The sequence below is a fragment of the Canis lupus genome, chromosome 1, assembly GCF_048164855.1.
Source record: "Canis lupus baileyi chromosome 1, mCanLup2.hap1, whole genome shotgun sequence".
In the NCBI taxonomy this organism is placed as follows: Eukaryota; Metazoa; Chordata; class Mammalia; order Carnivora; family Canidae; genus Canis; species Canis lupus.
This window is the reverse complement of record NC_132838.1, coordinates 100,215,769-100,228,185: the sequence shown is the minus strand read 5'-3', so window position 1 is coordinate 100,228,185 and position 12,417 is coordinate 100,215,769. Positions and strand designations below refer to the sequence as shown.

Below are 12,417 nucleotides of genomic sequence, written 5' to 3'. Positions count from 1 at the left end.
ATGTCTTCAAGAGCAAAGGAGCTGGTGAGTGTCATCCAACATCCAAACCCACAGCGTAGATACAGGGACATCTATGGGACCCAGCGCAGTTGAATACCCTCTAGCTTCCTAACAGTGCAGGCTGGCCCGTGTCCTTCTGTGGACTCACCCCTTCCATCTCCGCCTCCACGGGCTTCCTAGGTGGCTGCAGTTCGCCTCACACAGCAGACTGGCAGAGACTTTAAGGGCACTGCACCCTACCCCCATGTTCTGCAGATTCCCAGCCTCCAAAATATCGTTACCAGAGTCCATTCAAAGCAGCGCCACAAGCATGGCAGTGTGCAAACAACCCCAATAGAAGCCAGCACCACTTCACAGTGACTTAATGCCAAGTCTGCCATTAAGGATAGGAAAGATTAAGAATTTACTAGACAAACATATTAAAAGAATTCATTGCCACTAAACTAGCCTTACAAGACATATTAAAGGGGACTATGTGAGTGGGAAAGGAAAGACCATAAGCAGGAGGAAGAAAATTAAGAAGCACAAAAGCAATAAAATTCAGCATATCTATAAAAATCAGTCAAGGGATTCACAAAAAGATGCAAGGTATGACACTATATACCTGAAACATGGGAGAAAGAGAAGTAAAAATTTAGTGCTTTTAGAATTCAAATTTAGGCAACCATCAACTTAATAGAGACTGCTATGTGCAGAATATGTCATGTATACAACTATAATGGTAACCACAAATCAAAAACTTGTAATTCATATGCAAAAAATAAAGAAAAAGGAATCCCAAGTATATCACTAAAGAAAGCAAACCATGAGAAAAGAGCAATAGAAGAATTACTAAAACAACCATAAAGCAAGTAACAAAATGGCAATAAGTACATACCAATCAGTAATTACTTGGAATGTAAAGAAACTAAACATTCAAGACATGGGGTTACAGAATGGATAAAAAATAGCAAGACAAATCTATACTTGCCGACAAGAGACTCATTTCATCCCTGGGTGGCTCAGCAGTTGAGCGCTTGCCTTTGGCCCAGGGCGTGATCCTGGAGACCTGGGATCAAGTCCCACGTCAAGCTCCCTGCATGGAGCCTGCTTCTCCCTCTGCCTGTGTCTCTGCCTCTGTCTCTCTGTCTCTGTCTCTCTCTCTCTCTGTGTGTCTCATAAATAAATAAAATCTTAAAAAAAAAAAAAGAGACTCATTTCAGAAGCAGAGACAAATATATGTTGAAAGTGAAGGGATGAAAAAGCAATTTTCATGCAAACAAAAGCTAAAAGAAAGCTGAGATAGCAATACTTCTATAGACAAAATATACTTTAAAATAAAGACAAGAAACAAAGAGGAGTGCCTGGGTGGTTCAGTTGGTTGAGATGCAGAATCTTGATTTTGGTTCAGGTCATGATCTCGAGGTCCTGGGATTGAGCCCCATTTCAGGCTCCACACTCAGTGGAGAGTCTTCTTGAAGATTCTCTTCCCCACCCCCACCACCCCTCACACACGTGTGTACTCTTTCTCTAAAATAAGTAAATATATCTTTTAATAAAAAAAAAGAGGATGCTACACAATCATAAAGGGAACAACCCCACAAGAAGCTGTAACAATAAATATTTATGCATCCAACAGGAGCACCCAAATACATAGAGCAACTATTAACAAACATAAAGCAAAAAATTGATAGTAATACAGAAATAGTAGGGAACTATAACACTCCACTTACATTAATGAATAGATCATAGAAACAGAAAATCAAGGCAGCCCGGGTGGCTCAGTGGTTTAACACCACCTTCAGCCCAGGGCCTGATCCTGGAGACCCAGGATCGAGTTTCACGTCAGGCTCCCTGCATGGAGCTTGCTTCTCCCTCTGCCTGTGCCTCTGCCTCTCCCTCTCTCTCTCTCTCTCTCTGTTTCTCATGAATAAATAAAATCTTAAAAAAAAAATCAACAAGAAAGAATGGGTTTGAATGACACACTAGACAGATCTAACAGATATATACAGAACATTCCATACTAAGCTAGAATACATTCCCCCCCTCCCCTAAGTGCACAGAGAACAGACCCTTGAATAGTCATGTCAGGCCACAAAACATGTCTCAACAAATTCAAAAATACTAAAATTGTATCATGCATCTTTTCCAACCAAAATGCTATGAAACTAGAAATCAACCACAAGAAAATATATGGAAAGAACAAATATACATGGAAGTTAAATAACAAGCTACTAAGCAATAAATGGGTCAACCAAGATTATCAAAGATGAAATAAAACGATACATGGAGACAAATGAAAATAAAAACACAATGAGTCCTGCATCTTTGGGATGCAGGAAAACTTGTTCTAAGAAATCATAGCAATACAGACCTAACTCAAAAACAAAAACAAAACAAAAAACTCAACAATCTAACTTTATACCTAAAAGACCTAGAAAAAGAAGTACAGAGCCTAAACCCAGTAGAAGGAGGAAAACAATAAAAGAACAGAAATAAACAAAATAGAAAAGCAACAGATCAGTGAAACCAGGACCTGGTTCTTTGAAAACAACAAAACTGATAAACCTTTAGCCAGACTCAACAAGGGGAGGAACTTAAAAAAGGAGGGCAAATAAACTAAACCAGAGAGGGAAAATAACCAATACCATAGAAATACAACGGATTCTAAGAGACTACTATCAAAAAAGTATATATGCCAACAAATTGAGCAATGCAAAATAAATGGATAAATTCCTCGAAATATATAACCTCCCAAAACTGAGTCAGGAAGAAATAGAAAATTTGAACAGACCAATTACTAGCAATGAAATTGAATCAGTAATCAAAGAATTCCCAACAAACAAAAGTCCAGGAAGAAATGGCTTCGTGGGGAAATTCTACCATTTAAAGAATACCTATTTTCTCAAACTATTCCAAAAACAAAGGGAAAGAGAAGCTTCCAAGTGCATTATATGTGGCCATCATCACCCTAATACCAAACTAGATGAAGACACTTAAAAAAACAACACTACAAGCGATATATCTTTGACAACAGATGCAAAAATCCTCAATAAAATAATAGCAAATGGAACAAAGAATACATCAAAAATGTCATTCACCATGATCAAGTGGAACTTATTCCTGGGATGCAAGGATGGTTCAATATTTGCAAATCAATCAATGTGATACAACACAAAGAATAAAAATCATGACTATACCAAAAAAAAAAAAAAAATCATGTCCAGTACATTAAATGCAAAAAAAGCAGCTGGTGAAGTAAAAAACCCATTCAAGATAAAAAACACTTAACATGGGATCCCTGGGTGGCGCAGCGGTTTGGCGCCTGCCTTTGGCCCAGGGCGCGATCCTGGAGACCCGGGATCGAATCCCACATCGGGCTCCCGGTGCATGGAGCCTGCTTCTCCCTCTGCCTGTGTCTCTGCCTCTCTCTCTCTCTCTGTGACTATCATAAATAAATAAAAATTAAAAAAAAAAAAAACACTTAACAAAATAGGTTTAGAAAGCACATATCTCAATAATAGATATATATTTTAAAAACAGCTAACATATACAATGCTGAAAAACTGAGAACACCCCCAAAGGTCAGGAACAAGTCAAGGATGTCCATTCTCACAACTCATATTCCACAAAGTACTAGAAGTCCTAGCCACAGCAATCAGACAAGAAATAAAAGGCATCCAGACTGGTAAGGAAGAAATAGAACTGTCACTATTTGCAACTGACATATTATGTATAGAAAACCCAAATTACTTCACAAAAAAACTGCTAGAACTGATAAACGAATTCAGTAAAATCATCAGATACAAAATCAACATACAGAAATGCTGCATTTCTATACATTTAATAATGAAATAGCAGAAAGAGAAATTAAGAAAGCAATCCCATTTACAATTGCACTAAAAATAATAAAATACCTAAAAATAACCTTAACCTATCTGTACTCTAAAAATATAAAACACTGATGAAAAGAATTGAAAAATGACACAAATGAAAAGAATTTCATGTCCATGAATTGGAAAAACAAATACTCTTAAAATGTCCCTAACAGGCAGTCCTGGTGGCCCAGTGGTTTAACACCGCCTTCAGCCCAGAGCATGATCCTGGAGACCCGCGATCGAGTCCCATGTTGGGCTCCCTGCATGGAGCCTGCTTCTCCCTCTGCCTGTGTCTCTGCCTCTCTCTCTCTCTCTCTCTCTCTCTCTCTCTCTCTGCCTCGCATGAATAAATAAAATAAAATCTTTAAAAAATAAAAAATAAAATGTCCCTACCACCCAAAGTTATCTACATGTTTAATACAAGCCCTATCAAAACATGAACAGCATTTTTCACAAAGCTAAACAAACCATACTAAAATTTGTATGGAACCACAAAAGACCCCAAATAACCAAAGCAATTTTGAAAAAGAAAAGCAAAGCTGGGGGCATCACTGTTCTGGACCTCAAGTTATATACAAAGCTGTAGTAATCAAATCAGAATGATACTGGCACAAAAACAGATCAATGGAACAGAATAAAGAACCCAGAAATAAACCCACAATTATGCGGTCAATTAATCTTCAACATAGAAGAAAAGAATATACAATGGAAAATGGACAGTCTTCTTCAACAAATGGTGTTGGGAAAATGGGACAGCTTCATACAATAGAATGAAACTGGACCACATTCTTACACCATACAAAAAATTAAACTTAAGATAGAGTAGGGACCTAAATATGAGGCCTGAAACCATAAAATTCCTGGAAGACAACATAGACAGTAATCACTTGGATAACAGTCATAGAAAGATTTTTCTAGTATATCTCTTTTGCTAAGGGAAACAAAATAAAAATTAAAGTACTTGGACTACACCCAAATGAAAAGCACTTTGGCTCAGTGAAGGAAACCACCAACAAAACTAAAATTAGACAACCCACTAAATGAGAGAAGATACTTGCAAAAATATATCTGATAAGGGGCTAATATCCACAATATATAAAGAACTTATACAACTCAACACAAAAAAGACAATAAAAAAATCCAATTAAAAAAGTCCAAAAGACATAAACATTTACCCAAAGAAGACATGCAGATGGCCAGCAGAACATGAAAGATGCTCATCATTCATGAGAGAAATGCAAATCAAAACTACAACATCACCTCATAACTTTCTGAATGGCTAAAATCACATAGAAACAAGTGCTGGAAAGGTGTGGAGAAGAGGCAACCCTTGTGCACTGTTGGTAGGAATGCAGATTGGTGTAGCCACTATGGAAAACAGTATGGAGGTTCCTCAAGAAGTTAAAAACAGAGCTATCACATAATCCAGTAATTCCACTACTGGTATTTACCCCAAGAAAATGAAAACTCAAATCCAAAAAGAAATATGTACCCCTATGTTTACTGTAGCATTATTTACAATAACCAAAATATGGAAACAACCCAAGTGTCAATTCATAGGTGAATGGATAAAGATGATGTGGCATACACACACACACACACACACACACACACACACACACACACAATGGAATAATACTCAGCCATAAAAAAGAATAAAATCTTGTCATCTGCAACATGAATGGATCCAAAAGTATAAAGCTAAATAAAATATACTCAGAGAAAGACAAAAACCATATAACTTTGTTATGTGAATTTAAGAAATCAAAAGAGGCAAAAAGACTCAAATATAGAGAGCTGGTGTTTGCCAGAGAGGACGTGGGGGGAGAGATGGGTCAAATAGGTGAAGGAGATGAAGAGACAATTATAATGAGCAGAGTAATATATAGAATTACTGAATATTGTACACCTGAAACAAAACTATATGTTAATAATATTCAATTAGAAAACAAATGAAGGGATCCCTGGGTGGCTCAGCGGTTTAGCGCCTGCCTTCGGCCCAGGGCATGATCCTGGAGTCCCAAGATTGAGTCCCACATCAGGCTCCCCTCATGGAGCCTGCCTCTCCCTCTGCCTGTGTGTCTCTGCCTCTCTCTCTCTCTCTGTCTCTCATGAATGAATAAATAAAATCTTTAAAAAAATAAAAATAAAACATGAAAATTTTAAGAAACTTTTTATAGATTAGTGTGTTAGCCCTTTGTGAAGTAAATTGCAAATATTGTTCCAAATTCATTATCTTATTCTGATTATATTTTTGCCATAGTGTTTTTTAATCAGTTGCATTTTTAATTATCTTTTAAAAGATTTTTAAAAGATTTTATTTATTTATTCATGAGAGACAAAGAAGGAGAGGGAAAGACAGAGAGAAGTGGGCTCCCTGCAGGAAGTGCAATGTGGCCCTCGATCCCAGGACTCTGGAATCATGACCTGAACCTAAGGTAGACAGTCAACCACTGAGCTACGAGGTGCCCCTTACTAAAAGGTCCTCACCCATACTCATGCTATGAAAGAATTCTCTTTTTCTCCTAGTAATTGCATGGATCTGTTTCTCCCATTTAGACTTTTTTTTTTAAGATTTAAAAAAAATTTTAATTTATTCATGAGAATACAGAGAGGAGAGAGAAAGAGAGAGGTAGAGACACAGGCAGAGGGAGAAGCAGGCCCCATGCAGGGAGCCTGACGTGAGACTCGATCCTGGGTGTCCAGGATCAGGCCCTGGGCTGAAGGCGGCGGTAAACCACTGAGCCACCCGGGCTGCCATTCAGATTTCTAACATACTTGGAATTTGTTTTGGTTTATGTTGTCAAGTATGGACTCAATTTTATCTTTATCAAAATGGTTATCTTGTCCCAATGATATTAAAGAATTCATCTTTTCCCCAGTGATTTTTTATGGCATAGTTCATATACACTGTCCAAATATACTTCAGTCCATTTCTAGAACTTATGCTTTATTCCCCTTGTCTATTCATACTCTAGCTCTATAATGTTACAATTATTTAGAATCTAGCCTATGTTGTTAGCAAAACCTCCTTCACTTGTCTGTCCTTTTCAAGATTTCCAGCTTTTTAATTGTTAAATTTTTTGCAAATTCAGCTTTTATCTCCAACATGAAACCTTGTTTGCTTGTTTGGGGAATTATGTTAAAGTTCTATATCAACTTGGAAAGAAGTGGTATCTTTACAACAGCATTTGACAAAGTCTATTTAAGTTTTCTTCTTATACATTTTCACATTCTGGTTTTAAGTGTTTTCTCTTTTCAAAAAATATCTTGAGATTTCCCTTATTGTCATAACATATGTTTCAAATAAAATGAAGGCTATTAATTTTATGTATTTAAAATCCTGATGCAAAAAAATAAATAAATAAAATAAAATAAAATAAAATCCTGATGCATCACTCAGGATTTTTTTAATTGACTGTTGAAATTTTTAGATATATTTTATTTCTTCTGCAAATAGTTTCACTTCTTTCTAAATTTATACAACTCATTATTTTCTCACTGATATCACTGGCTAATGACAAAAGTAAAAAGATAACATACTTGCTTTGATTCTGAACTTAAGAAAATGTTTCTATTGTTTTACATAATTACATTAATTCCTAATTGTCTTAGGCCTGGGATATATCAATACTTATTGCAGTGATCTTTTTTTTAAGTTAGAAATGGGTGTTGAGGGGCGCTTGGATGGTTCTGTTGGGTCTCAGATTCTTGATCTCAGCTTAGGTCTTGATCTCAGGGTCTTGAGTTCAAGCCCCACCAAAAAAAAAAAAGGAAATGGATGTTGGACTTTGTAAAAGATCTTTTCAAGTGCTTCGAGGAGAAATTCTATGACATTTTTCCTTAGATCTATGTATATGATTAGTTATGATAATTCAATTCCAAATATTGAGGTGTCCTGGCATTTCTGGATGAATTCAACATGGTGAGATTTTATTTTAATATACTGTTGGGTTTTGCCAATATTTAAATTTTTTAAATCAATATTCATTACTGAGATTTGTCTACAGTTCTTTTTGTATATTTTCCTTCAGCTTTTGGCCCAAATATTTTATTTTATTTTATTTTATTTTATTTTATTTTATTTTATTTTATTTTATTTATTTTATTATTTTTTACTTATGATAGTCACACAGAGAGAGAGAAAGGCAGAGACACAGTCAGAGGGAGAAGCAGGCTCCATGCACCGGGAGCCCCACGTGGGATTCGATCCCGGGTCTCCAGGATCGCGCCCTGGGCCCAAGGCAGGCACCAAACCGCTGCGCCACCCAGGGATCCCCCGGCCCAAATATTTTATGTGGAAAAGCTAAAGCTTTTCCATCTTCTTGGTAGAATTCTGTGAAACTTTCTGTGACTGATGCTGTTTGGTAAGAGGTTACATTTCTTCTAACAAAATCTGTTTATAAATTTATGCTTTTCACCATAACTTGTCACTTTAGATAAATGGATTTTCCTAGGAATCTACTAATTTATCAAAGCTTTATTTTTACTCTCATTTTATTATTTTACACAAAATTGTAAAAATAGAGATGTCTGGGTTAAGAGGGTTAAGAGTCAGTTAAGCCTTCAACTCTTGATTTTGGCTCAGGTAATGTTTCTGGGGTGGTGGGATCAAGTTCCAGTTCAGTTCAGGGCAGAGACTGCCTGGGACTCTCTCTCCCTCATATAAATCAGTCTTTTTTAAAAAACAGAATTGTGAAAGTAGTTTACCGTTAAAACTTCCTCTTTCACAGCTATTTCTCCTGGTCACTTCTTATATTTTTCTTCATTTCTTCATTTTTTTTCTTAAATTATGGTGAGTGGTTGGACTATTTTGGTTTTTATTGCACTTCATTTTTTATTGCACTTCATTTTTTACTTATTATTCACTTATATACTTTTCATTTCTCTTTTAAGCCTTATTAATTTTGCTATTTACTTTTATAATTTATTAATTTATTTAATAATATAATTTATTCTCTTCTGTTTTGTTCTGGTTTACTTTGTTGGGTTTTTTTTCTCCTAAACTGAAATCTTAGTTCTCTTTCTTATTGTCTTAAGAATTTAAGGATGGGCAGCCCCGGTGGCCCAGCGGTTTATCGCCACCTTCAGCCTGGGGTGTGATCCTGGAGACCCCGGATCAATTTCCACATCGGGCTCCCTGCATGGAGCCTGCTTCTCCCTCTGCCTGTGTCTCTGCCTCTCTTTCTCTGTGTGTCTGTCATGAATAAATATAAAATCTTAAAAAAAAAAAAAGAATTTTGGGGATCCCTGGGTGGCTCAGCTGTTTAGCGCCTGCCTTTGGCCCAGGGCGCGATCTTGGGAGTCCCGGGATCAGGTCCCATATCGAGCTCCCTGCATGGAGCCTGCTTCTCCCTCTGCCTGTGTCTCTGCCTCTCTCTCTGTGTCTCTCATGAATAAATAAAATCTTAAAAAAAAAAAATTTAAGGCTATAAAAAAAATTTAAGGCTATAAAAATTTAATTGCTTTAAGTGTGTATTGTAGTTTTTGACATTTTGTGCTTTATCAATTTTCTTTTAAAATTTGCAATATCGGGATCCCTGGGTGTCTCTGCCTCTCTCTCTCTCTCTCTGTGTGTGTGACTATCATAAATAAATAAATTAAAAAAAAATTTTTTTAAATAAAAAATAAAATAAAATTTGCAATATCATTTTGCATTTTTTTCTTTGGATGAGTTTTTTTTGGAAGCTTCTTAAATTCCAGGTATATGTCATTTGAAAAATTAATTTCTAGTTTGGGTAAAAGAGTACTCTTATTCTTTGGAAATTACTTTTTTCTTTGAAATGTATGTTATTAGGGGCACCAGGGTGGCCCAGTGTCTGCCTTTGGCTTAGGTCGTGATCCCAGGGTCCTGGGATGGAGTCCTGCATTGGGCTCCCCACAGGGAGCCTGCTTCCTCCTCTGCCTGTGTCTCTCATGAATAAGTTAAAAAAAAAAAAAAAAAGTGTATTATTAGTTATATGAATGTTTCACATGCACTTAAGAAGATGGTATTATCTTCCTATCACAGTGTTAAAATCAATATTTGTGCATAAAATCTACTTTATGTTAGCTGTTTTAGATCCTTATTTATTTTTTGGTCCTGTGAACTGATAGCTGATGTTTCTCCCTACATACAGTTAGGGTGTCTTTCTAGTTAAGGTTTACATTTTTCTGCAGTGTTCACATTTTTTTTTTTTAAGATTTATTTACTTATTTATTCATGAGAGAAAAAGAGACAAAGGCAAAGACACAGGCAGAGGGAGAAGCAGGTTTCCCAAGGGGAGCCCAATGAGGGGCCCCATTCCCTGACTCCAGGATCACGCCCTGAGTTGAAGGCAGACTCTCAACCACTGAGCCATTCAGGCTACACTGTTCATAGTTTTCCTAAAATAAGTCTTATTTCAGGTTGTTTATTTCTATTCTTATTAGTATCTACTGTAAAGCGGGAAAGGGGGTCTTTACTTCCATTACATCCTTAAACTATTGTTTTAATAATGTCATCAGTAAAATTTTATCCCCAACTATCCTACTGGATTCTATTATTTATAATCAGGTGAAGAATAATGACGGTGAAAATAAATGGAAAACAAATCTTCACAGAAACGTGTTAAGTGGTCTGTGAACTGTAAACTGGTCGAGCCACATGTCCGATTGTGTTCAGCCTCTATTTTGAAGCAGTTTTCTCTTCGGAAAATGAGCACACTATCTGACCTAGGCACTCGCCATCTTCCTCAACTCTGAGCTCTTTGTACACACTGCCTGGTGAACCTAACTGCTTTACTTTAGCCCAAAGCTGGCAAATTTAGGCCAAATCCTTGGAATCCCCAAATATCCATCAAAGAAGAGAGTGAACATATTCCCTCACAGCTTTAGCCAAAATAGGGGCCTAATAGGGGCAAAATATTCTTTCTTTAAAAACAAATTTGGATTTTGCACACATGCTGAAATAAACGTGTTTTTATCTACTTTAAATGCTTGCTGCAGCTCCACATGTGAAATATACTGCTTCTTTGACCGGTCAAAGAGGAACGTCAGCGGTTTATGGCTCTCGTATACTCACGAACCTCCTGTCCCATCACCTGACCCACCTGCCGGAGTCACAGCACCTCTCTCCACCCCCGTATCCTCTTGGATTCCTTTACCTGCCAGAGTCACAGCAACTCTCTCCACCCCCCGTATCCTCGTGGATTCCTTTTTCTTAAGATTTTATTTATTTATTCATGAGAGACACACAGAGAGAGGCAGAGACATAGGCAGAGGGAGAAGCAGGCTCCATGCAGGGATCCCGACGTGGGACTTGATTCCGGGTCTCCAGGATCATGCCCTGGGCCGAAGGCGGCGCTAAACCGCTGAGCCACCCAGGCTGCCCTCCTCGTGGATTCCTACTCAGCATCCCAAACGGTCTCACCTGCAGACACAGCCCAATCCTGGCCCAAACACATATTCTTTTTTTTTTTTTCTCTTTGCTAATATTTTTTTAATAAAATAATTTTTATTGGTGTTCAATTTACCAACATACAGAATAACACCCAGCGCTCATCCCGTCAAGTGTCCCCCTCAGTGCCCGTCACCCACTCACCCCTCCCCCCCGCCCTCCTCCCCTTCCACCACCCCTAGTTCGTTTCCCAGAGTTAGGAGTCTTTATGTTCTGTCTCCCTTTCTGATATTTCCCACACGTTTCTTCTCCCTTCCCTTATATTCCCTTTCACTATTATTTATATTCCCCAAATGAATGAGAACATACACTGTTTGTCCTTCTCCGATTGACTTACTTCACTCAGCATAATACCCTCCAGTTCCATCCATGTGGAAGCAAATGGTGGGTATTTGTCGTTTCTAATGGCTGAGTAACATTCCATTGTATACATAAACCACATCTTCTTTATCCATTCATCTTTCGATGGACACCGAGGCTCCTTCCACAGTTTGGCTATCGTGGCCATTGCTGCTAGAAACATCGGGGTGCAGGTGTCCCGGCGTTTCATTGCATCTGAATCTTTGGGGTAAATCCCCAGCAGTGCAATTGCTGGGTCGTAGGGCAGATCTATTTTTAACTCTTTGAGGAACCTCCACACAGTTTTCCAGAGTGGCTGCACCAGTTCACATTCTCACCAACAGTGCAAGAGGTTCCCCCTTCTCCACATCCTCTCCAACATTTGTTGTTTCCTGCCTTGTTAATGTTCCCTATTCTCACTGGTGTGAGGTGGTATCTCATCGCCAAACACATATTCCTAATGGCCCAAGTTCCCGAACACCGCTAGACCCCTCCCCGGCTCGCGGAAGCAGCCGCTCCACCCACCAACACCACATCCTCGATCAGCCCGGCACTAACCGCCACCGAGAAGGCCCGGAGCTGGGGCAAACTCAGAATTCCTCAGGGGCGACCAGGCAGACGCGAAGCGGCAGAGGGGCCACCTGCCTTGTGGGGCCGGCAGCTCTTACCTGCGCGACTCTTCCCGAGTCCCAGCTCCCGAGCTGAGCGCTTCCCTCGTCCTCCCGCCGCTTTCACGGCGCTGCGCGACGAGGCAAAGGAATGTGTGCCTGAACCCGGCGTCTCGCTCGTCGGAACCACAGCCTT

At 38.5% G+C, this 12,417-nt stretch overlaps 1 long non-coding RNA gene across 2 annotated transcripts in view; it reads right to left on the bottom strand.

The window, feature by feature from the left end:
* LOC140642169 (uncharacterized) overlaps positions 1–12,414 on the bottom strand; it is a 78,162-nt gene extending 65,748 nt beyond the window's left edge. For both annotated transcript variants that reach the window (XR_012038707.1, XR_012038701.1), the window contains exon 1: positions 12,282–12,414. This is a non-coding gene — a long non-coding RNA (uncharacterized lncRNA). The remainder of the gene's footprint in view (positions 1–12,281) is intronic.
* Positions 12,415–12,417: the final 3 nt, after the last annotated feature.